Below are 26,862 nucleotides of genomic sequence, written 5' to 3' on the forward strand. Positions count from 1 at the left end.
CTAGGCATAGGCATTGTAAGCAAATGCCTAGGGGCAACTCAGAATGCTAGGGGCATTCCAGGGCTCCGCCGGTCTGCCCCCCCACCCCCTCCACCGCTGCTCCCACCTCCCGCATGTCAGCCAAAACCCCAGAGCCGGCGCTGCTACCCACTCTCTCCCTCAGCGTGCTGCCGCAATCGGAGCTCTCCAATTGGGCAGCGCAGCGGACGGCCAGGCCGGTCATGTGACCGGGATCCGCATCCGCCCGGTCCTTAGTCAGAATGAGCTTCTGCATAGAAGCTCATTCTGTCTACAGGAGGAGCCAAGATGGCCTGCCGCTGCCACACCTCCAGGGCCAGACTGGCCATCTGGAGGTCCGCCTGGCAGCAGGGCCAGCCCATAGTGCCTGTGCGCGGTCGCCACTGTCTGGACTGGAACCATAGGTGGAGGGGGGCATCTATTGCAGCTGCACGGCTGTACCAGGATGTGGCTGCTTGTGTCAGCCATCCCTCGGCAGTGCAGGTACTACAATTGATTTGCGCTGTGCGCCCGCCAATGCATGCAATAAAGTTAATTAAAAAAAGACAAAAGACCCGACGCGCGTGACATCGCACCGCGGCGCTCGATCGAGGAGCCGCTTCGCGTGAGCAGCAACAAGGTAAGTGTGGGGACAGTAGCTGGGTACAATGAGTGGGGGCTGCTGGGTACATAGGAGTGGGGGGGGGGCTACTGGGTACACAGGATGAGGGCTGCTGGGTACATAGGAGGGGAGGGCTAATGTGCACACAGAGAGGGGCTGCTGGGTACAAAGGGGGAGACTGCTGGATACATAGGAGTGGAGGGATGCTGGGTAGATAGGAGGAGGGCTGCTGGGCACACAGATAGGGGGCTAATGGGCACACAGAGAGGGGATGCTGGATACATGGGTGCAGTTGGGTACATTGGAGGGGGGGCTGCTTGGTACATAGGAAGGCGGGTGCTGGGTACATAGGAGGGGGCTGCTGGGCACACAGAGCGGGCTGCTGGGTACACAGGAGAAAGGCTGCTGCTGGGCACACCGGGTCTGCTGGGTACATAGGGGGCTGCTGGGCACACAGAGAGGGGCTACTGGGTACATAGGAGGGGGTCAGCTGGGTACATAGGAAGGTGTCTCCTGGGCACACAGAGGGGCTGCTGGGTACATAGGAGAGGGGGGCTGCTGGGCACACCGGGGCTGCTGGGTACATAGGGGGGCTGATGGGTACATAGGAGAGGGGGGGCTGCTGGGCACATAGTAGGGGCTGCTGGGTACATAGGAGGGGGGCTGCTGGACACACAGAGGGGCTGCTGGGTACATAGGAGAGGGGCTGTTGGGCACAGAGGGGATGAATACATAGAAGAGGGACTACTGGGGCTGAGTACATAAAAAAGGGGGTCGGCTGAGGACACACGGGCTGGCTGGGCTGAGTACATAGAAGTAGGGCTGCTGGGGCTGAGCACATAGAAAAGGAGGGACACAGAAGGGCGGCTGGGGCTGAATACTTAGAAGGGGGGCTGCTAGGGCTGAGTACATAGAAAAGAGGGGCTGTTGGGGCTGAATCCATAGAAGTAGGGCTGCTGGGGCTGAGTACATAGAAAAGGGGGGACAGAGAGGGGCTGCTGGGGCTGAGTACATAGAAAAGGGGGGACTGAGAGGGGCTGCTGGGGCTGAGTACATAAAAAAGGGGGGACAGAGAGGGGCTGCTGGGGCTGAGTACATAGAAAAAAGGAGCTGCTGGGGCTGAGTACGTAGAAGGGGGGCTGCTGGGTACACAGATGAGCTGCTGGGGCTGGGTACATAGAAGGGGGGGTTGATGCTAGATCCAAGTTGGCAGAAGAACCTCTGTTGTCACAACCATGTTACCACTATTACAGGGCTGGTCAGCTACAAATTACTATACACGTGGGCATAGAGGGGAAATAAAAACCTGTGAATATTGAAGGAAGGTGGGGGTGTTGTGATATGATGAAGGGGGGAGAGTGCCATGAAGTTCTGTGAGAGGAGGCCATTGAAGGGAGGAAGGGGTGCTGTGCCTAGACCAGCCTACAGACACTCATCCTGTCACATCTGCCCCACAGACACTCATCCTGTCAACTACCAGACCACTCCACGCATACTCACCCTGTCGCCTACCATCATCCACCAGACCTGTACCCAAAGACTTTCTCGTCCTGCCAATCACCAGACCTGTGCTGCCCACAGCTTCTGCTACTGACAGGTTAGTCTTCTGTGAGGGGGCTGGAGCATATTATCTTTTTTCCTGTGGGGTGTAATATTATGTGATATATATATATATATATATATATATATATACATACATACAGTCAGGTGCATAAATATTGGGACATTGACAGAATTTTTATATTTTGGCCTCTATTTACCACCACAATGGCTTTGAAATGAAACAAACAAGATGTGCTTTATCTGCAGACTTTCAGATTTAATTTGAGGGTAATTACATCCAAATCAGCTGAACGGTGTAGGAATTACAACGGTTTCTATATGTGCCTCCCACTTTTTAAGGGGTCAAAAGTAATGGGACAAACTAAACAATCCTAAATCTAACTTTCACTTTTTAATACTTTGTTGCAAATCCATTGAAGGCAATTACAGCCTGAAGTCTGGAACGCATAGACATCACCAGACGCTGGGTTTCATCCCTGGTGATGCTCTGCCAGGCCTCTACTGCAAATGTCTTCAGTTCCTGCTTGTTCTTGGGGCATTTTCCCTTCAGTTTTGTCTTCATCAAGTGAAATGCATGCTCAATCGGATTCAGGTCAGGGGATTGACTTGGCCATTGCATAACATTTCACTTTTTAGCCTTAAAAAACTCTTTGGTTGCTTCTGCAGTATGCTTCGGGTCATTGTTCATCTGCACTGTGAAGCGCCGTCCAATGAGTTCTGAAGCATTTGACTGAATATGAGCATATAATATTGCCCGAAACACTTCAGAATTCATTCTGCTGCTTTTGTCAGCAGTCACATCATCAATAAATACAAGGGAACCAGTTCCATTGGCAGCCATACATGCCCACGCCATGACACTACACCACCATGCTTCACTGATGAGGTGGTATGTTTTGGATCATGAGCAGTTCCTTTCCTTCTCTTCTCTTCCCATCACTCTGGTACAAGTTGATCTTTATCTCATCTGTCCTTAGGATGTTGTTCCAGAACTGTAATGGCTTTTTTAGATGTTGTTTGGCAAACTCTAATCTGGTCTTCCTGTTTTTGTGGCTCACCAATGGTTTGCATCTTGTGGTGAACCCTCTATATTCACTCTTGTGAAGTCTTCTCTTGATTGTTGACTTTGACACATATACATCTACCTCCTGGAGAGTGTTCTTGATTTGGCCAACTGTTGTGAAGGGGTTTTTCTGATTCCAAATGCAAATGTCACACCTAGAATCAATTCCAGACCTTTTACCTGCTTAATTGATAATGAAATAACGAGGGAATAGCCCACACCTGTCCATGAAATAGCTTTTGAGTTGATAGTCCCATTACTTTTGGCCCCTTAAAAAGTGGGAGGCACATATAGAAACCGTTGTAATTCCTACACTGTTCACCTGATTTGGATGTAATTACCCTCAAATTAAATCTGAAAGTCTGCAGTTGAAGCATATCTTGTTTGTTTCATTTCAAAGCCATTGTGGTGGTGAATAGAGGCCAAAATCTGAAAATTCTGTCAATGTCCCAATATTTATGGACCTGACTGTATATATATATATATATATACTGTATATATATATATGTGTGTGTGTGCGTATCGGTGTCCCAAACGCTGAGATGCCGAAAATATCCCATACACACAATATGACTGTGAACAACATTGTTTACAGACATATTGCGTCAGCTGTGCAGCACAGCCGTCGCTGTGTGTACGGGCGTTCAGCCGATCGCCGTTACACTTGCTACAGTGGCTGGCAGGGAAGGGTTCGCTATGTGTTGCCTGGCTTGCGGGGCTGCAGATGATGGTTGTTAAGTGTGTATGAACAACCATAATCTGCAGATATATCCGTCAGCTGTGTACCCACTTTAAGATTCGTGGTGGATTATTTTATAGGGGGCACCAGCCAAAATCTTGCCTAGGGCACCAAATTGGCTAGGGCCGGCCCTGCTGGGCAGTAATGAGCTGTTTGCAGATAGAAGGAGTGACTGCTGATGGTAGCTATGACAGCTGCTCTCACAAGCGGAGGGCTGCGGGTAGGGGCAGCTCGACCCGATTCCAACAGATATACAGCACATCTCTGAAGCTTGAGGCAAGAAGCACGGTGGGTGGTGCTGCTGGCTGGATGCAGGTTGGTGCTTTCTGGGCTGCTAGGTGCAGGGAGCACGGTGGAGTTGCTAAAGGCAGGGAACATGGTGGGTGGTGCTGCTGGCCAGAGGCAGATTGGTGCTGGGCTGCTAGGCAGGGTGCACTGACCAGGCGGCACCATGCAGGGAACATGGCGCCCTCTTCTGGCTGGTGCCCTACTCGCCTTTGTAATCTGAGAAATGGTCAGGCCGGCCCTAGCTGTGGGCGGTGGCATAGATGCTTCTGCCTCAAAATACAGACAGATGTTTGCATGGGATTTCTGATAGCAGGAAGCGACCCCAATAAAACCCCTATTTACTATAATCCACATTTAAAATGCACTTGCAGTGTGATATTGTTTCCTAAATTCCCCTTCCCCCACAACCGACCACCGTCCCCCGTGACCCCCCCCCCCCCCCCCCCCCCCACACACACACACACACCTTGATTTTCATCCCTGTGATCCGGAACTCAGCGATTAGCTTGTGAGGGAAATATACCATCTTCAATTGGGCGTTAGCAGCTGCTAATTGCATAATGATTATTGTACCCTGCTGTACCTCAGAGAAATATCATCACATCATCATCATTATTACACACAATCAATTACTCCATCAATTTAGCTAAATAGACACTTTTATAGCAATGACTGCATTCTGCCTCCATATCAGGATTATATAGCATATCATTGTATGCAGCGCTGATGATAAATGAATTTCTACCTTATTTTATACCACACTCATCTACTTTCAGCATTTTTGCTCCAAATCCTAAATTACAAAGTTAACATAATACATTTAATTGTTATTTAATTGTGCAAATATTTGTAAAATAATATAAAAAAAAAAGAATGTACTATTTTCCATATATAAGTCTTACATTAAGCAAAATAAGAATGAAAGTTCTCATGATTTAATACAAGAGTTTAATTGAAGGGGCGCTGTAACATTAGTGTGATTTCTAGGTGTATTCAGTGTGACAATTTGCCCTGGACATTTATGACACAATGGCATTTGAGAATACAGGGGAGATTAAATATTACCCCACCCAAGTGTAATAGATAGGACTGTATGAAAAAAGTCCTTTGAATCCTATTTCTGATGATACCATCCATTCAGCCCCCTGTGACAGGGAGATTGCGATGCTGAGAAACGGATTTGCTGTAAGGTGACCTGAGGTCAGTAGTGTCTATTATGATAGAATTACAGGACATTATATGTGGCCCTTGGTCCTTAAAAGGGTTCTCAGTTTATATGGGTAGGAAACTGTCACATTATAAACACTAAATTGAATGGATTAATTAAATTAACTAGATCAAATTAATGAGATAATGATAGATAAGCCACTGCATTGACTGCAGATCTTGCTGATGTGATTGTGTACCTGGGTCCTGCTGCTGCTGCTTTGCACTAAGGCGGTCTTGCTGGTCTAGGCGGTAGGTGGAGCTGGAGCCACTGCAGCTGCTGTGACATGGTAAGACACCGCTAGACCACCATGGACTGTCTGTCGACAGTTCATAATGTCGAAATATCTCTGTAGAGATGATGAATGTCGACATGTTCACTGTCAACCAATCATACCTATAAAAAAAACAAAAGACAAAGAAAACAGAGTTTTAAGTCCTAGAAAGGAACGCTGTCTGCATTGCAGGTTAGAACAATCAGGTGGGATTAATAATGAACATTGAGAAGACTTCTATAGCTCTAAAGGGGCACATCCACTAGGCGACAATGAAAAGACTGAACGATAATGATATCAGTCAGTTGTTCATTGCACTGTGCAGTGCCTACATTGAACATTATATCGTTCAGTGTAGGCACCCTCCATCATCCCCAAACATGGCCAATCTGTCATTATCGGCAGATTGACCGGCATGTTTGGGCGATGATTGATGTTGGAAACGACCTGCCGGAGAGCGCATCGCTGGTCGTTTCCGACATTTTAGTGCACGATTAATGAGCGATTGAACGATAGGGATATCGTTATCGTTCAATCGCTCATTAATATCGCCAAGTGGATGTGCGCCTTTAGAAAAAGAATGATAAAGGAAATTGATGCTTGCAAAAACTTATGTAGCAGTCAAGGTCACAGACCCAATGGAGTGGGCGAGTTTAATGGCAATGGTGGGAAAGAAACCAAACAATATGTTGAGAATCTGCATACAGTAGAACCAGAAGACCTAGATCAGGTAATAACATAATATTCACATGCGATAACATCTCTTGAAAACAGACAGGAGCAAGCTTCTTGGGGATAGATTTACTAAAGCTTCTAAAACTAAAAAAGTGGTGGTGTTCCCATAGCAACTAAACACACTTTCGCTATTATTTCTCTATTGTATCCTAGAAAATGATATACAGCATCCGATTGGCTGCTGTGGAAAACACCTCCAGAAACTTTAGCAAATCTACCCCTTGATGTCTAGACTGGATACTGGACACACACTCAGACAGGGAATATTCTAAATATACATAAATGATAGGTTAGAAGTAGAGATGAGTGGTTCAGTTTAGCTGAAAACCGAGCACACCTGAACTTTGGGGTTCCGAGTAGAACAATGTCCCAGCTCGGGCCAAGTTCAGGATTTGGATCTAAAAACCAGGTCTTGCATATTTTGGATTGCATTTAAGTCCCTCCCTGTGTGAGGTGGTCAAAATTGATTGGAAATGATTGTTACTGATGTTAATAATACCATAGGACAGTGGTTCCCAAACTGTGCGCCGTAGCACCCTGGGGTGCCTCGGGAGTCGGGACACTTTCAGTGGTGCCTCGAGTTGGTGGTGCGTTTATTATCTTCCCTCCTCCCAGAGTCATCACTTTCCCTCTAATCTCTCTTTGGGCCTGATTCAGCAAGGATCGCAGTTGCCTATGCGCACGCAATCGGGTGATTGTTGAGTTCTGCGCATGCATCGCAGTGCACGAGCCAGTCACTGTGATCGGGACAGCGATTGCCGCGGCTACACAGACCCATCGCGGAATGATTGACTGGAAGTGCCATTTGTGGGTGGTGACGGGGGATGGTCGGGGAAACGCAGGCGTGCCGGTGCGTTTCAGCGTGTGTTCAGCGTGAGCTGAAGTTAGCAATTCCTAAATAAGGTCTGACCTGACCTTACTCGATTGTACCGATGTTTTCGCAGTCTTGCTATTCATTAGGGATGTGCATGTAGGTGAAGTGGGAGTCCTTATGTAGTGCAGGGCGACATTGTGATCGCTATGGATTAGCATACTGTCGCAGTTGAACTGCGTGCATACGCTATATTGCATACCGAAATGAATTAAGCCCTTTGACAGTCACACCACAATTACCTTAGTTTTCCAAATCCGCTGCTTTGGTGCTAAACTTGATCCCACTCCTGTCCCCTCCACCATTACAATAATATGACATTTTCTTACCAAATATGCTACTAATGCTCACCTCTACTCTCTCATCATCTCCCACCCTGACTACTGCAACCTCCTCCTATCTTTTAGTCTACTCATCAGTCGCTGTTCCACATATGCGGCACCATTTTGCAAATCCTTTCATTGGCTCCCAGAGTCCACCAGAATCCAATTAAAAAATAATCACCTACAGCCCGATTCTCCTTTCTACCAACTCTGATCTGATGATCGGTGATCGAAAACGCAGATCGGCAGACATCGATTATCAGTGATCCATTGGGGAATTTGGGACAATTCACCATGTTAAAAATCCCAGATGTGCTAGGATTCGCCTGTATACTATCCACACTAATGCGCCTTCACATCATACTGGCATACTCTCCCGGAAGGTCCCCCACACACCTGGAAGAGTGGTCGGATCTATCACATCCCGCCCACATCTTAATGAAGTGGGTAAGATGGGGAGGCCATACCCGTAATTGCCGGTCCGTAGTGGGGGGCGTGGTTAAAATGATGTGTATCGCGGAATTGTGCCGTACCAGGGTGGGGCCTAATGATTTGAGACTGGCCCCGCCCTCTAAAGTAGTATTCTGCATTCTCCTCTCCTGGCTTCTCCTAGAGAGGAAACTTTAAAAGCAGACATGTATGCTTCACATCTATCCTCTTCTCCATCCTGAGCCTCACTTGTCCCAGCTCTTCCCTCTTCCTATTAGCTCTTTTTTCAATACTTTATATGTATCCCCAGCTGCCTGTAATGCTGAACAGTATCTTAGCCTGACATAAGATGTCTGTCACTGATGAGGAAGCTTATCCTATAGAACACTCTGCCGCAGTGTAATCACCATGTAATGAGTGATTATATGGTAAACAGGTTTCTGAACCTATCTGAGACTTCATTGAACCCTTAAGTGTTCTTCAATTTCACAGTAAAATGCTACATTTCTGGAGTTTGTCATTCTTGGAAGGCCCTTATAAGAACTGTTAGCTCTTATGTGTGTTTATATATATATAGTGGCTGCTTCACCATGATATATAAGCTATATATTGAAGAGATATACAGCTATTAATCTGCATAGCCTTTTTAGTTTTCATTATTGTTATGTTATATGTGAATAGTCAGTGGCGTCATGCAGAGGGTGCGGGCCACACCTGGGTGTCACCTGCCGAGAGGTGACACCAAAGTGCCAACTCCTCAGTGACAGGAGCTGGGTGCAGCACTGTAACATTACGTGCAGCACTTGGCTCCTGACACAGTAAGGGAGCCGGCACTGCACATAGAGTGGCCTTCGGGGGCAGTCCGCACTGCTGGGATCCCCCCCCTGGAATGACTAAAACGGGGGTTGGGTCACAAGGCCATTCCCCCTACACGCGAGACCACGCCCCTGACACACGATGCCATGCCCCATTTTTGTCGGACACGCGCACCCCACTATCTTCTGCCAGGATTCTGCAATGGGTGTCAGCTAGGTGAGTGGCGCCACTGTGCTATGTTTTTAATCATATATGGTCCATTTTTATTTACATTTTGCCAGAACAAGGGTGGTGCGACATGGGCCTGGGCGAAAGACTGAGGGCGTGTCGTGCTGGCTCAGATGTCAGTGAGGAGCAACTCAGGTCCACCTGGCTTAGATCATCACTCCCAAGGTAGTCAGCGCTTGGGAGTATTAATGGGGGTGGTAAGAAAAACACAGGCGTGTCGGACCATTTAAACACTGTTTCTACTTCAGGGTCCATAGGGTATCCACAGGATACCTTGGGGTATAGGTGTGACGTCAGTCGCAGGGCACCAAAGAGTTAAGCTTTCAGCCTCCCAGGATGCACTAGGTCCCCCTCCTATACCCCGCCCCCGGGCCAAGGCACCTCAGTTTAGTTTGGTGCCCGGCCGGAGTCGGGTGCACCTGTTGGAGTGGGGGCTAGAAGAGCCCCTGAAGCTTATTCTTCATGCAGCTGTGGCTGCACATCTGGATGTACAGCATGGACAGTCAGTCCTGACGTCCATGCTGTCTTCCCTACACCCCGCCGGTACCAGAACGCCGGTACTGATCCGGGGATGCTGGTGGGCGTCTGGGGTCACAGCTAGCGGTGACCCCAGATGCTCCGGACCATGGCCGGATTCAAGGGGGACAGAGGTAAGCAGCGGGGTCCCGCGGTGGGTCCCCGCTGATCACATGGTCCTAAGTCCCCAGGCAGGGGGCTCCCTGGGGACTGGCTGCAGCGTGGAGCCAGGCGACCAACCTGCGCTTCCACTACCCCCTGGGACAGCGGACCGCAGCAGAGCGGTAGCGCTGCGGCGTCCCAGGGGTTAAATGCATGCCAGGGGAGCGCGCCTTCCCTGTCTCACAGCCGGCGCCTCCCCCGCTGCACACAGCCCTCTCTGCATGCTGCCGACTGGTCCTGTGGCAGCGCTCCTCCCCCAGGCCAGCCTCCTCTCTGCTCCTCGGCGGCCATCTTCTCCAGAACGCATGGTGAACGCTGCTGGAAGCGCTGGACGGAAGCATCGTGGTCTGGGTCCCCCCGCATACCTCTCCTCCGCTGTGGTCAGGTCTGTGTATGCAGCGCTGTGTCCTACCAGGCCCTGTGTCTGTGTAGTTGAGTGATCAGCGCTGTTAGTGCAGGAATTGTTATTTTTCTGCATTGTATGTGACTGTGCTAGCGCTGCTGCCTGTAATCTTTTCTTCTCTAAACTGTCAGCTTTATTACTGTCCCTGTTCTTTCTGCTAAAGCCCTTGCGGTGCGGTGCTGCAGGGTGGTCTCTCGCCTATTTAATACTTAATTGGTGAGAGAGGTCACATACGTGGTGCCATCATGTCTGAAAGTGATTTTCCCCTCCGGCTACAGTGTACCACGTGCAAAGTACCGTTAGCGGAGGGGGAGGGTAGCGCGGAGGGCCTTTGCCGGCAGTGTTTGTCCATGGCGCGGCCTATTACGGTTACAGCACCGGTACAGGAGCCGCCCTGGGCTTGTTTCGCTCAGGCGTTAACAGCTTTAGTGGGCCAGTTAGCTCCGCAGCCCGCGTTTACTCCGATGGGTTTGTCCCAGCAGTCTGTGGTGTCGTCACCCATGCAGGGGTTCCCACGACAATTGGTGGTACCCCACAGTCTCCCTATTTCCCCGCTCCCGGGTTCTCAGGAGCCAGCGTGGGTTAACTCCCTGACGAGTTCTGTACAGCACTTGTCGGATGTGTTGCAAGGGGAGTCTGTGATGCGGTCTCATAAAAGGCCGGTGGCGTCTCTGTCCGCTCCTTATGAGGATGACGAAGGGACGTCTGATGATGGGGAGATTCTAGATCCTTACGATCAGGAACCTCTCCATACTAAGGACGCTGATGCTAAGTCCAAAGTATATATTCCTGGACTTATTCGGGCGGTCCGCACAGCCTTGGTGATTGAGGACGAAGTTCCCCCAGCGGCTAAATCTAAGTATGCCTTTTTCAAAGATGTGAAGGGCGATGCCACAGTCTTTCCTCTTTCGGGTCAGTTGGTGGACCATTTAGAGGAGGCGTGGAAACAACCTGGCAAAAGATACCAGCCGCAGAGACGCCTGGCGGTGGCTTATCCGTTCGCGGATAATTATTTTGCGAAGTGGGAATCCCCTCCACAGGTGGATTCTCACGTGACCCGTCTTGTCCGTAGTGCCACATTGCCGATGCCATCCATGTCCTCCCTTAAGGATGCTACGGACCGCAAGGTAGAAATCTGCCTGAAGTCCGCTTATTCCCTTGCTGGGGGGGCAGCACGGCCGGCTATGGCCATTTGCTGGGTTGCCAGAGCGATGGAGCGCTGGGCGGATTCATTAGAGGCTTCTTTTGAATCCGACTGTCCGGCCGATCAGGCGGAGTTGATTGGCAATCTCCGTGATTCGGCCACCTACATCAACGAGGCGGCTCTAGACATTAGTACTCTGGTGTCTAGAATTTCTTCAGCAGCGGTAGCTGCTCGTCGCACCTTGTGGCTGCGATCCTGGAAGGCGGACGCAGATTCCAAGAAAGGTCTGGAAGCGTTGCCGTTTACCGGAGAAGTTCTCTTCGGTCCGGATCTGGATAAGATTGTGGCCACGCTGGCGGCAGCCAAATCTGCCTGTCTCCCGTCGGCCGCTGCTCCTTCTGGTTCGGGACCATCGTCCTTTCGGTCATCTAGGGCCCAGGGCAGGCCCAAACCACAGTCGTTTACTCGACAGGCTGGCCCTAAGAAATCGGTCAAGCCCCGGAAGCAGGCATGGAGTACCAGACGTCCGGCCCCCAAGCCAGATGGCAAGCCTGCGGCCTGACGGTCCGGGCCTCCCTTTGGGGGATCCCAGGGTGGGAGGCCGCCTGCTACAGTTCGCCCAGTGTTGGTCGACCACTACGACAGACACTTGGGTTCTGGAGGTGGTTTCCCACGGATACGCCCTCTCCTTCCGGCACAGACCCCCGGCTCGCTTCTTCACCACGGGTCTCCCATCAGACCGGAACAAGGCTACGGAGCTGCGGAAGGTATTGCACACTATGCTCCAGGCTGGAGTTATAGTGGCGGTTCCATTCTCCCAGAGGGGCCAGGGTTTCTATTCAAATCTATTTTTGGTACAGAAACCCAATGGGTCATATCGTCCGATTCTCAACCTCAAAGCACTCAACAAGTCTTTGCGGGTCCCGAAGTTTCGGATGGAGACCCTACGGTCCATCATTCTGGCGCTGGAACCTGGGGACTACTTGGTGTCATTGGACATACAGGACGCTTACCTGCATGTCCCTATTCTTTGGCGCCATCAACAGTTCCTCAGGTTTGCAATCAGCAGCGACCACTTCCAGTTTCGGGCGTTACCTTTTGGCCTGGCAACAGCACCACGTGTTTTCACCAAGGTGATGGCGGTCATGGCGGCTTCTCTGCGGCTGCAGGGAGTCCGCATGTTGCCGTATTTGGACGACCTGTTATTGGTGGCAGGATCTCCAGAGCTCCTGTTACGCCACTTGGACCTGACCATTGCACTGCTGCAACGGCACGGCTGGCTAATCAACTGGCAGAAGTCCACTCTAATCCCGTCTCGGAGGATTCTGCATCTTGGAGCCTTATTGGACTCGGGACAGCAAAGGATCTTCGTGACGGAGGACAAGATCTCTGCTTTACAGTCAAGGGTGCGCGGTTGTCTGCACAGCCGCCGGGTGTCCTTACACTCGGCGATGAGGTTACTGGGCTCCATGGTGTCGGTGTTCGACATGGTGGAATACGCCCAGTTTCACTCCAGACCTCTGCAGCACCTGATCCTGTCCAAGTGGAACGGGCTGACTCAGTCTCTGAAGTCCCAGACGATTGTGCTCACCCAGGAGGTTCGCCTGTCCCTTACGTGGTGGTTACAGACGACCCACCTCAACAAGGGACGTCCGTTCTGGGTTCCAAATTGGGTCCTGTTGACAACGGACGCCAGTCTTCGGGGCTGGGGAGCAGTTTCGGGTCCACACTTGTTCCAGGGCAGGTGGACGCCGACAGAAGCGGAGCTTCCAATAAATATCTTGGAACTCCGTGCGGTCTTCAATGCTCTCCAGCAGGCACAGCGGTTTCTCCAGGGTCGCCCGGTGCAGGTCCAGTCGGACAACGCTACCACCGTGGCCTACATAAACAGGCAAGGAGGAACTCGCAGTCGGGCGGCTCTCGTAGAGGTCTCTCGGATCCTGGTTTGGGCGGAGCGCAATCTTCCGGCCATATCAGCGGTCTTCATCCCGGGAGTGCTCAATTGGGAGGCGGACTTTCTAAGTCGCCAGGACGTTCATCCGGGGGAATGGTCCCTGCACCCGGACGTTTTTCAACTACTGGTGGACAGGTGGGGTCTTCCAGAAATCGACCTCATGGCGTCCCGGCACAACAACAAGTTGCCGGTGTACGGGTCTCGCACAAGAGACGAAGGGGCGTCTCTGGTGGATGCTCTGTCCGTCCGGTGGACGTTCCGGTTCGCATACCTGTTCCCTCCGGTCTCCCTTCTTCCACGGGTAATCCGGAAATTCAAACAGGAAGGAGGGACGCTCCTGTTGATAGCTCCCGCGTGGCCCAGACGGCACTGGTTCTCAGACCTTCAGGGTCTGTCCGTGGACATTCCTCTGCGGTTGCCGCTACGACCGGACCTTCTGTCTCAGGGTCCTTGCCTTCACCCGGACCTGACTCGGCTGTCTTTGACGGCGTGGCTGTTGAGACGGCCATGCTGAGGTCCCGGGGGTTTTCCAGCTCTGTGGTGCGTACCATGTTACGAGCTCGGAAACCGTCTTCCGCGAGGATATACCATCGCGTGTGGCATACGTTCTTCCAGTAGGTGTCGACCGAGAGGTTATGCACCGCGGGAGTTTCGTCTGTCTCGGATTCTCGCCTTCCTGCAAGCGGGACTAGATCATGGGCTTCGCCTTGCTTCTTTGAAGGTACAGGTTTCGGCCCTATCTGTCTGGTTTCACCGTAGGATTGCTACAATCCCGGATGTGCGCACCTTTATGCAGGGTGTTCTCCGCATTCAGCCGCCCTTTGTTCCACCTGTGGCGCCTTGGGATTTGGCTGTGGTCCTGAGGGCTCTCCAAGGACCGCCGTTTGAACCACTGGGCTCAGTGGATCTTAAATGGCTAACAGCTAAGACTGTTTTCCTTCTGGCCATTGCTTCGGCCAGACGTGTTTCTGAGTTAGGGGCTCTTTCTTGTAGACCCCCTTTCTTGGTTTTTTATGGGAACAGGGCAGTGCTCCGCACTCGGCCCGAGTTTCTTCCCAAAGTTATTTCCCAGTTTCATATTAACGAGGAAATAGTTGTTCCGGCCTTTAACTCACCGGGTCTTTCCGTGGGTGAGGCCTCTTTGGATGTTGTGCGGGCCTTAAGGACTTATGTTGACCGCACTTCTTCGTTTAGGAAGTCGGACGCTTTGTTTGTCCTCTTTGGCTTCCGTAAAAAGGGTTGGCCTGCTTCAAAGCAAACTTTGGCAGCCTGGATCCGTATGGCTATTTCTGAAGCTTATCTTCATGAAGGCCTACCGGTCCCTCCTTCTCTGAAGGCTCATTCCACTAGGTCTGTGGGTCCTTCGTGGGCAGCTCGACGTGGTGCCTCGGCAGTTCAGATCTGCAAGGCTGCTACGTGGTCTTCTGTCCATACCTTCGTGAGGTATTACAGGTTTGACACCTTCGCCTCTCAGGATGCTTCCTTCGGGCGGCGGATTCTCCTTTCTGCACAGGAGCGTCCCCACCCTTAAAGGATACTGCTTTGGGACATCCCCAAGGTATCCTGTGGATACCCTATGGACCCTGAAGTAGAAAATATGAGATATGGTAAGAACTTACCCTTGTTATCTCTATTTCTACGAAGTCCATAGGGTTCCACAGGACTCCCGCCCTGTCGCACCTGTGCTGCAGATGGGCTTTGCTCTGGTCACCGGTTTTCCGTCTCCCTCTGGTGAGAATGTGATTCTTGTATGTGTCCAGATCTTTGTTCTCTCTCTTCCTTCTCCTCCTCCGGCCTATGGCTTGGTAACTAACTGAGGTGCCTTGGCCCGGGGGCGGGGTATAGGAGGGGGACCTAGTGCATCCTGGGAGGCTGAAAGCTTAACTCTTTGGTGCCCTGCGACTGACGTCACACCTATACCCCAAGGTATCCTGTGGAACCCTATGGACTTCGTAGAAATAGAGATAACAAGGGTAAGTTCTTACCATATCTCATATTTTCTAGGCCGTTGTGTCCTTGCTGGCAGCAGGAGAGCCCTCTGTGTATCTGGAGACTGCAACAACTTAGACTTACTCAGAAGACTAGCACCTACTAGAAGACAATAGCTAGAATCTGATTGGTTGCTAAAGGCATCATCTACACTTCTTCAAAACTCTCACTTTAGTAAATATACCCAGTGGTGGTTCTAGGGGTGGGCTAACAGGGCCGTCACCCGGGACGCTGGCCCCTAGAGGGCGCCACTGAGTCCCCAGAAGGCAAAAAAAAAATTCCCATAATAAAAAAAACACACAGCGCCGGTCCCCCCCGCGTTGCCAGGCGCCCACTGATATTTGTTATCAGCTGGCACCCGGCTCCCTCCCTGCAGCGGCGGCTCCCGCATAGAGCACTATGGGAGGGACATCATGACTACTACTATAGGGGGCATTATTACCGGGGCACTACTAATGTGGGCACTACTATAGGGGGCACTACTACTGTGGGCATTGCATTAGGGGCACTACTAAGTACTGTGGACCTTGTGTATAAGAGGCACTAATTTGGGCATTGTGTAAAAGGGGCACCACTGTGTGTCATAACATGAATAAGGGACTAATGTGTGGCGCAATTTGAATTGGGGATACTGTATTATAAAGGGAATTACTGTGTGTGGCACAATGTATTATACAGGACATTACTGCATGTGGCATAATGTGTTATACAGGGCATTACTGCATGTGGCATAATGTGTTATACAGAACATTACTGCGTGTGGCATAATGTGTTTATAAAGGGCATTACTGCGTGTGGCATAATGTGTTTATAAAGGGCATTACTGCGTGTGGCATAATGTGTTTATAAAGGCCATTACTGCATGTGGCATAATGTATTTATAAAGGGCATTACTGTGTAAGGTGCATTACTGCACATGGCAATTATTCGCCTCGAGGGGAGAGCTTGGGGGAAGCCCAGCACCTTCATAAGTGCTGGGCACGCCCCACAGTGTGATGAATTGGGGGTGTTCTGCAAGGACACGCTCCCTTTATGGAAGCGCATGTGCTTTCAGCGTGCGCAGAAGAACATCATCTACAAAAAGTTGTTGTTGTTTGTTTTTTTTGGGGGGGGGACGCAACTGTGAACTTTCGCCCTGAGCTCCACAATGTCTAGATCCGGCCCTGAATATACCCACCAGACTTTGGGGTCTAACTATTATTATTCACTCATTGGCAGCGGTACTTAACACATACTGACCCACTTTTTGTTTCTTCTCTCTGGCAGAAGGAGATGTACAGTAGCTGGCCACTTTGGGGGCGGGTCCTGGCTCTTACATCGTTAGGCCCCGCCCCAACATGGCAAAATGATTTGAGAGCCAATTTGCATAATTTTAGCCTCACCCCATCTGTACAGGCCTACGATTCCCGGTATTATCTCCCCATCCTAGGAAGTGGGCGGGATGCAGAAGATCCACCCAGACTTCCGAGGATGTGGGGGACTACCAGAAAAATCGGGAGTGTCCCACACCTTCCGAGAGAGTATGTAAGTATGGCTTAACATCAGTGGTGTCACTGGGGTCGGTGACACCCAGTGCGACAAACAGCTCCCCTGTGACGCCACTGCTTAACATAATGCATTGCATCATAGCACAGTTATACTGTACAGCTGCAATGTATTATCACTCCCCTGAGTCACCTTGTGATGTGGTAGGAAATCCAGCCCACCTGCAGTCTACTGATAAGCCTTCGCTGGATGCGTAATGCTCCGGGGAAAGGCACTATCACTACATGCATGATAAATAGACCCCATATGTCCCTGTGGACAAGAAATTCAATTTATTGGGGGGCTCTATGAGGAGAATTTAAAGGGAAACTACACCCTCTAGTGTTCACTATTCTATAAATGTAATTTATACAGTACAACAATAATTATTATATATTTAGTAAATAGTGACATAGGGACTGATGCAGTGTAAGACACAGGTCAGGTAACAATTACATTCTCACTGCGTGCATGGAAATAAATGCAGATATTCGCCGGTTTGCCAAGTTGCACATATCAGTGTGGAAGTAGCCATTTCTATCTGCATACTTGTGCCAGCTTTATGCCTGGTGCAACATATGCCCCCATGTTGGAGAGGAGTGTCTCCTTCTCCTTTGTGCTGTGGCCTCAATGGGATGACGTCACAGTTCCTTGTTGAGTGACGGAAGTCATCCTGATGTCACTGCTGGAGCCGCCGTACCTGCTGGGTAGAGCTTATTTCCCCTTCATACTAGGGACCTGGTAGTGACGTGAGTGAGGGCGGAAGTGCAGTTCCTGCCCATGACAGCCAGCTACACAAGTACTTTGTCCCCACTTAAACAACTTTGTTGTCCCCTCGCGGGCTTGCTGCGCTCACCACATGGTTATATTCCCCCTCTATGCCCACTTGGCTGGTAGGGTATGACGCTGGATACTGGCTGATGACGTCAGGGTCCCCTCTGTGAAGGGGATTTAGACATTACCGTACCTGCTGTACCAGGTGAGTCACAGCTAGATTATCAGGGACATTTTGTCAACCTACTAATCATGTCAGCATTTCCTCAGTGTTGACTTGATGAATGTCAACAAAACATACCACACCTGTGTCTGCAGATCTGCATCATGTACAACCTCACTGTACTTAACCTACGTTAACATTACTATAATGTTGATCTTTACTGTTCATTTTATACATTTAATGGATGTGTTTCTATACCATACAAAATGTGCAAGGGAATGGGTCAATATTGCGCTTAGTATAAAAACACCGGTAAGGTGCTATGTTATAATTGTGGCAAAATTCACATTCAAGTCTGGTGCATCCACTGTGACAACTGTGAGTTTGATTTTGATGTGACACTTATCGCATTACAAGGTGTGTGCCATCTTGCATTGTATTCCATGGGCTATTGACTACACTTAGCATGCAACCTCATGCCTCACAGCACAGCTATTACATCCATAAGACAGAGTAAAAGACATATTCCTACTAGCAGGCTCCCTGATACAAATGTATGCAATAGAAACAGCAGGTTGCCTTGATGGAGATGGCAATATACAATGTGTATGTTCTTAAACATGGAGCAATATTGCTAAGTGCAATCATTTTTCCCTCTAATTAAACATGCCTGAAAAGTTCTATTGCCCCCAAAGCATGCTTAGAATTTAGTGACCAGTATTTTCTAAGGAAATAACTGCAAACCATTGCTGTGTGCGTTATTACTAAGGATTTGCCAATACTAAGCTCTTACAGAGCTCAACAGAGCCATCTAGTGTTCCATTAAAAAAATACACGATTATTTTTCCTGTCTCGTAATACAAGACCCATTGTATTTAATATTTACTTTTATTTATCATATTAATATTATTATAAATTTGACTTGCTTATTTGAAAATGATTATAGGTTTTGTCAGGAAAACCTAAATATAGCTAAATCATTCATATGTGTTTAATCAGATGTATTGTTTAGTAATTACGCAATAGTTTGCACTATATTAATGGACCATCAAAAATGGCATGGCCTGCCAAAAATATGGACCAAAAATTGGCATTAATGTGGGTGGTACTGGTTTTGTCCTAAATTTCCATTTGCAGTGTTGGTACCATACCTGCCAAAAGTGTAACAGGGCTGCACAACGCCTTGTGTCGACCCCACCCTCCATCACAGCGAAGTGCGTCCTCAGGATGCTCGGGGCATCCTGAGGACGCACAGACTGCAGGGTGTATGCCTGGAGCATCCAAAGGACACTCCAGGCGACACTGATGTAGTGATGTTACAGTTAATATGACAATTACACAAGGGCTATGTGCAGGGGCATATTTATAATGGGTGCAGGGTGTGCACGGGGAGTGAACAAGGGCCCCCTCCTCTTTTAATACGCCCCTGGCTATGTACACTGGTTGACCATTGCAAAAGTTATTATAACATTTACAAGTATAATGTTCGTACATTTTACCAACTAACAATAGACTATAATGCTTCCTAGATACATTAAAGCACCTAACTGTAAGCTAGTATAAGGTAATGATAACACTACTGTTTACAACCTTACTCTCTATCTAGTAGTTTAATTTCATACTATAATTATCTTCTATAAAATGTCTTGGACCTTAAATGATACTTCACTGTCTAAAGATTCTCAATATATTTTCTAATAACTTCAGTCCTGTTACTGGGAGCACCTGTTGAGATAAAGAAGTAGAAGAGCCTTCTAGGGGTCCCACTTTGAGTACACGGTAGATGTGCACCTCCCGAAATATAGGGCCGTAGGGTTAATTTATTGAGAATGTACCATCCAATGGTGAAAATTGTATATAACACATGTAGCTTTTACAAGGAAGATGTGACCCCCTAAGCTCTGGGCCCCATAGCATCTGAACCCCTTTACCCTATGGTAGTTACGACCATGGGTATAGCATATAAAGGATAATGGGACAGATGCAGGGGTAGAACTATGGGAGACAATGGAGGCGCCTGCCACAGGGGCACCTCCTCCATCGCCCACAATATATTCACCCCACTTAGGGCTGTAACTATGTACCCAGAGTGTACCATCACGGCCGCCCAATACATGGCACCTCTTCCCGGCACCTGAGAAGCCACCATACACTAGTGGAGAGCTCCATGTTAGACCATCAGCTGCTGTCTGTCTGCATGAGAATTGCTACAATATAGTATCAGCGGCTCTGGTTGGGGGAGGGCACCTAATTATAACTTGCCTCCTTGCGTCTAGGATGAACTTACACCAGTGGACAGATGTATTAACCATTGAAGCGGCATCAGCGCATGTTATGTGCGCCGATACTGCTTCTTCCCCATGTATGATTAGGGGGCTGGGCGCCCTGTCATTATCGACGCTGCTATCTCCAAGATAGCAGCGCCGATGTGCTGGGCTATGTATGAATGGTCAGTTCGCCTGATATCGACAGCTGCAGTTTGGTGATGCCCTATCCCTACAGTAGGGACAGCGGCCAATGAGATTATCATACATCTCATCTTTGGTGCTTCCTGCTTCGCGATGCAGGAAGCGTTATAGCGGCACGATAAGTGCCGCTATAATGCATCTCCCCCAATGTCATGTGCAGTGGTGCAGATACATATATATATAAACATGCTTTATCTCACTTAGTCTACTGGACGTTGCTGAGGCAGTGTCCCCTCAGATGTAGGCAGATCAGCATAGATATAAAGTCTCAAAGCTCTCCTGTCTCAGATACGTGCTATGCTCTCTATTGGCTGAGGGTGTCAGCAGAGTCACGATTTAACACCATACAGTTTTGACTCTGTGTTACCTCTGTTGCTCTCCTACTGCTGACTCCTCAAAACTGCTGGTTTTTTTTTGTTTGGTTTCTTTAAATGAACTTTATTCAAAATGGCACTGGCCGCTATGCCCTTTTCCAGAATGGCCTTATTTTAACGGCTACATACCTCCCAACATGACCCCCTCCAGGAGGGACACAATGCTCTGGTCCTGGACTTCCCTAGTAATTTATGATTGGTGGAGGCTCCAGAGGTGGGGCTGCAGCACAGTCCAAAATTCAAATAGGGGAGTCACACCAACTGCCAGTGAGTCCCAGCCAGTGATGTTTGGCAGAGTGTGAAATGACAGTTGGTGTGACTCCCCTATTTGAATTTTGAACTGTGCTGCAGCCCCACCTCTTACCAGGGAAGTCCAGGACCAGAGCATTGTGTCCCTCCTGGAGAGGGTCATGTTGGGAGGTATGTAGCTATCACATATTCTTTAAATAGATCATGACAGGGGGCTTCTATGTGTAGGATTAAGAAAAAAAACTTCCCTATAAACACTAATATATGTTACTGTAGCTGACTATCATTATATTTTGGAGCTAAATTGTTTTCCCTCCCAGCTTGTGTACCTGCAGGACAGATGGAAAATGGCAGTAGGTGGCAGCATTGGTTGGGTGTCTTTAGGGGAGGGGTACGTGACTGAGGGCAGCAAAGCGCATAGGTTATTCATGAAAGCTTGGAGAGAGATAACATTGAGAGATAAGGTACCAACCAATCTGCTCCTGTCATTTTACAAGTTGTGTTTGAAAAATTACAGTTACAGTAGGAGCTGATTGGTTGGGACTACGGGGTCTATTTACTAAGCAGTGTTAGGAGACAGAGTGAAAAGTGATAAGGTGCCAGCCAATCAGCTCCCAACTGCCATCTCACAGGCTGTGTTTGAAAAATGACAGTTGGGAGCTGATTGGCTGGCACCTTATCACTGACATCACTTTTCACTCTGTCTCCTAACACTGCTTAGTAACTAGTCCCCTATATCTCCGTTCACTTTATCTCTGTCCATGGCTAAGTAAATATATCTTTCACAATGTTATCTCTCCAAGCTTTCATGAATGCCTCCCTATGTCAGCACTGGGCACACCCTGGGGGGACATGCAGAGCCAACCCTGGGCATAGGCCGTGTAGACGAATGTCTAGAGTGCACTGTCCAAGGGGGATCCCAGCAGATCATGTGATCTGGGGTCACCAATTCGGTCAGGGAAGGCTCAGGAGACAGGACACGCCTAAAACATGACTACTTGTTCATGTGGCAATCTGGGACACCCAAGTGTTGGAAGGTGTGGTGTGTAGCCATTTGTTTTCCAATAGATGCTGTATCATTGGGTGCCTTATGTAACACAGAGTACAGTCGTTCAGTGCAGAGAGACAAGCTGCAGTCTATGAATGTTCTCAAAACAATCCCAACTCATCAAAACAAACACATCTCAAAACTATTCTATGTCTGGGACTTCTATGGGGTTGGGTATGAAATGCCGACAGCTGGAAAGCCGTCTGACTGAGGGGTCTATTTACTAAGCAGTGTTAGGAGACAGAGTGAAAAATTATAAGAAAGTGATAAGGTGCCAGCCAATCAGCTCCCAACTGTCATCTCACAGGCTGTGTTTGAAAAATGACAGTTGGGAGCTGATTGGCTGGCACCTTATCACAGACTTATCACTTTCACTCTGTCTCCTAACACTGCTTAGTAACTAGACCCCTAAATCCCAACGCCGCAAGCCCGAACGCTGAAGATCCCAACTGGGGCTGATAAGTACACTAACCCTCCCCCCCTAACCCTCAAATAGTGGTGCCTAACCCTAACCCCCACCCCACCCCGGTGGTGCCTAACCCTAACCTTCCCCCGGGGATGCCTAAACCTAACCCCCCCTCCCCGCACCCTAAACCTAATCCTCCCGAGGTGGTGCCTAAACCTAACCTCCCCCCCAGGGATGCCTAAACCTAACCCCCCCTCCCCGCACCCTAAACCTAACCCTCCTGGGGTGGTTCCTAACCCTAAGTTCACCCAGTAGTCCCTAAACCTAACCCTCCCCCGCAGCTAAGCACTAACACTGCCCGGCTTACCTTCGTTCGGGAAGCTGTCTGTCTAGATTCCGGCGTCGGGATATAGATGAGCGTTGGAATTTTGACGCCTGTCTTTAGTCCCGCGTTAGTATTTAGATGCCGGGATTTAGTCAGACGGCTTCCTGGCCATCGGCATTTTGGCTGGATCCCCTTCTATGTATATATGTGTGAATGTTATTAGTGGTCTCTTTGATAAGCTCAGATGTGCACTGTGATACTCACACCCCCTCCACCAACATTTCTGATTCGTGAATCGGAACGTAGCACGCCTACATCACGATACGTCGCATCGGTGGCGTGATCATAACTATAGGGGTTCGTCTGGCACTGAGAAGTGTTAGACTGCCCCATACTCCACTGCAAAACACTGTAGGTACCTTCGCAGAACAGCGGAGAACAGTACATACCACTTATGTTTCCCAACACAGGTCGTGGCTGTCCCGAGGCACAGGGCCTGGTTAAGAGGTGAACGCAATGCCGTTGTTGGCGCAGTTATCGATGTGTTTTGTACTGCACATGAGTCAGAGTCGCACTGCGCACGCGTTCCAATGATTACCACCGGGGGACGCAGTGAGAATTTGGATGCAGAGGAGTGGTGTTTGATAGGGCATTTCTGCTGGCTAAAAAGGGGGTGGCCATTCAGGCGCTTCACTTTTTTCGCCATTGCAGTGATTTCAGCGGCCATGTTCAGACAGACATTCTGAGCATCCAAATGGTTGCTGTAATGTCCGCTGGTGCCACCAATGCAGAGCCGTAACTAGGCTCTTTGGTGCCCTGTGCCAGAGAGAGCATTGGCGCCCCCCCTCCCCCATTTTTGAAATAGGGACATAATATAGTGTATCTGAAAAGGGCCATGGCCTCATTGGGAAGGGCCAGGGAAGAGATAGGGGAGGGCAGGAGATGCTGGGAATAAAAGAAGAGGAAGCTACAAGTGAGAATGATAGTAAACACGAATATTGACAGGCCCAAACAGCGCCCCCTGCCCTGCTGGGCCCTGTGCCATGGCACTGGTTGCACTACCCTAGTTATGGCCCTGCACCAATGTGTGTCTGATGGTGCGACTATTTTTATGCAAAGCGACAGATTAGAGACGCAGCCGGTGGCCGTCTCTGTACAGATTCCATCGGCTGCAAAAGTAGCATAAATTCACAGTTGTACTGCGTAAAAAGTAGCTGTCGCACCGGGATTAGCGTCTAAGAGGTCTATTTACTAAACAGTGTTAGGAGCAGTGGCGTAACTAGGATATGTGGAGCCCAAGGCATATTTGATAATGGAGCACACCCTCCCCTTGTGCGCGCGCCTTAGGCGCGTGCGGCAGGAAAATGGGCGTGGTCACTTAAAAATGGGGCGTGTCAACATGACACACCCCCCTTTATCGTCACTCAGAGCATTCCTATCCATATGCACCTTAACCCCAGTAGTGCCCCTTATACAGTACCCCCAGTATGCAATGTCCTCAGTAGTGGTCCCCCTTATACAGCCCCCCATTAGTTCCCCTTATTCAGTGCCCCCAGTAGCAGTCCCCACAATGCAGTGCCCCCAGTAGTGGTACCCCCCTTATGCAGTGCCCTTTATATAGTGCCCCCAGTAGTAGTCCCCCCATATGCAGTGTCCCCTGTAGTGGTTCCCCTTATGCAGGCCCCCATTAGTTATCCCCCCTATCCAGTGCCCCCTGGAGTGGTCCTCCCTATTTGGAGTCCCCCAGCAGTGGTCCCCCCAGTGCAGTGCCCCTAGCAGTAAGCCTCCCCCACATGCAGTGCCCCCAGTAGTGATCCCCCCTATCCAGTGCCCCCTGTAGTGGTGCTCCCTATTAAGTGTCCCCTTGTAGAGGTTCCCCCTATGAAGTGCCCCCAGTAGTGTTCCCCCTTATGTAGTGCCCCCTGTAGTGGTCCCCCTTATGCAAACCCCCAGTAGTGGTCCCCCTATCCAGTGCCCCTTATACAGTGCCCCCTGTAGTGGTCCTTCCTATTATTGCCCCCAGTAGAGGTCCCCCCAGTGCAGTGCCCCTAGTAGTAAGCACCTTATATAGTGCCCCCAGTAGTAGTCCCCAGTAGAAGTGCGCCCAGTAGTAGCCCCAACCAGTAGTAGACACCAGAAGTGCCCCACCCCCAGTAGAGGTCCCCCCCCAGTAATGGTGCTGCCAGTAGTAGTCACCCCCTCCCCCGTTGTGCCCCCAGTAGTGCAGACACGTTAAAAAAATATATATACTCACCTGAATCCACGCTCCGGACACCGCTCCCGGGGGTCCTCCCGGGCTGGCGCGCTCAGCATTATGGGAGAGACGTCATGACATCTCTCCCATTACCCACTGCATAAGCCGGAAGGCGGAGCTCTTGAGTGAGCTCCAACCCGGCTCTTGCAGTGGACGCTGCAGCCAATGAGAGTCTGTCGGACTCTCATTGGCTGCTGATTCACACACACATCGCTGCCGCTCGGGGTGATGATGTGTGTGTAGTAGCAGCAGCAGCCAATGAGAGTCGGCTGACTCTCATTGGCTGCTGATTAACACACAAATGTGTGTGTTATGCACAGCATGAGCCCGTCTGCCACCCTCCTCCTGGCGCTATTGGGCAAGCGCTCAGGGGGAGGGATGGGGCTTGGCTGTGCAGCACAGGACCAGCGCTGGGAAGCCTAGCGCCGGTCCTGTGTAAATGTGTAGCGCTGACCGCACACACTGCGGTCGGCGCTACACTGCCTAACTAGGGCGGGCCGGTATCGTGGGTGGCGGCGCCCCCCGTGCCACCAGTACTACTGCGCCCAGGGCACACGCCCTGCTCGACCCCCCTTAGTTATGCCACTGGTTAGGAGACAGAGTGAAAAGTGATAAGGTGCCAGGAATACAGCTCCTAACTGCCATCTCACAGTCCCGGGTGGCGGAGGGATTCTTTCATATCCCTTCGCCCTGTCTGGCTCCTTCCGCCAGACGCCAGGGCTTTGTGCTCCAGTGTGAGGCCCAGTTCATGCACTGGCACTGCCGAGATCTCTTTCACTGCTACGGAAGTAATGGTGAAGCAGATGCAGAGAAAGCAGATTATTGGGTCAGCTGTCTCTGCACCAGAGCAATGTTGAATTGCTCCATTGAATATGTATTCACCACTGCTACTCGCAGCGAGTTGGATACTTAATTATGGAGGGCCGATTGTCAGCCAATACACCTAGCAGTGCAATATCATTAAAGTCTTGTATGTTCTTCTGTCCCATATGAAACTTGCAGATCTATTAATTATATAATTGTAGGGCTATGCAAGAAGCGCCCATCTTCTCGTTGACACCTACATTTCTGAGAAGTTGTCATTTTTAGGACTAGGCCCTAATAAATTGCAGTTTCTTGATACAACCAGACAACACAATGGAAATGTCTGGTTTGATGGACAGGACCGCTCACTAATGTATCCAAAAATCATTACTTATATCTATAGCTACCTATTGTCCCTCATTTCTATAAACAATAAGAGTATGAACGTTTGCGTCCTTCGTTTTTTTTTTTTTGTCCCTAACAAGGTTACACAGTGCTGTTCAATACCCCCAAACCGTAGCACCACAACCTGGCAGGGGCAAGTGTGACATCATAACGACACACCACACTGCCAGTCCAATAGTGGCACAGAGGAGCAGCACCCAGCAGCTTCACAGGTGAGAAGTCACCGGCAGTTGACCCTTCATGACAAACGCTCAACGTGGGGAAGCTAAGGTGATTAATGTCACTCATTCAGTCTGGTACCACCTAACTGTCCAGGTAAGATACAGGCTGCTTCTCCTCCATGTCAGCGGCCGGCAGTCCATGTGAGGGTATTATTATGTCAATAGTTCAGTGTTGAAGGCACCACCTAGCCACAGACATCCAAGGCAAACGGTTGCTCTGACCCTGCCTACAATCCATCCCACAAGTTGATATGACATAGAACAAAAACCTTTAATTGCAAAGCACAGCATGCCAGTTATGCTTGGTGAGACATGGAGGGACCCCCAAGTGTATGAATTCAGCAGGTACAGACCATCGTGTACCTTGGACATCAAACACATTATACTATAAAACAGAACTTCATACTACCATTGTTTCTTTTGCATTATATAAAGTTGTTTTGATTTTGTTTTTTTACATCATAACAATTAGTATAAGGTAGAAAAGTTACTGCTTGGTCTTACCATGCCTTCAAGCTGGGTGT

The 26,862-nt window shown here is 49.6% G+C and overlaps 1 long non-coding RNA gene across 2 annotated transcripts in view; it reads left to right on the top strand.

Moving 5' to 3' along the window:
* Positions 1 to 383: 383 nt before the first annotated feature.
* The window catches only part of LOC148478451 (uncharacterized), a 77,827-nt gene continuing 51,348 nt past the window's right edge, over positions 384 to 26,862 (top strand). Inside the window, exons 1-2 of one of the 2 annotated variants that reach the window (XR_015872025.1) lie at positions 384 to 637; positions 2,077 to 2,216. This is a non-coding gene — a long non-coding RNA (uncharacterized LOC148478451). The remainder of the gene's footprint in view (positions 638 to 2,076; positions 2,217 to 26,862) is intronic. The other variant, XR_015872024.1, reaches the window with a different exon arrangement.

Source organism: Taudactylus pleione, unplaced genomic scaffold (assembly GCF_031769625.1).
Source record: "Taudactylus pleione unplaced genomic scaffold, aTauple2 ptg000652l, whole genome shotgun sequence".
NCBI classification, from domain to species: domain Eukaryota; kingdom Metazoa; phylum Chordata; class Amphibia; order Anura; family Myobatrachidae; genus Taudactylus; species Taudactylus pleione.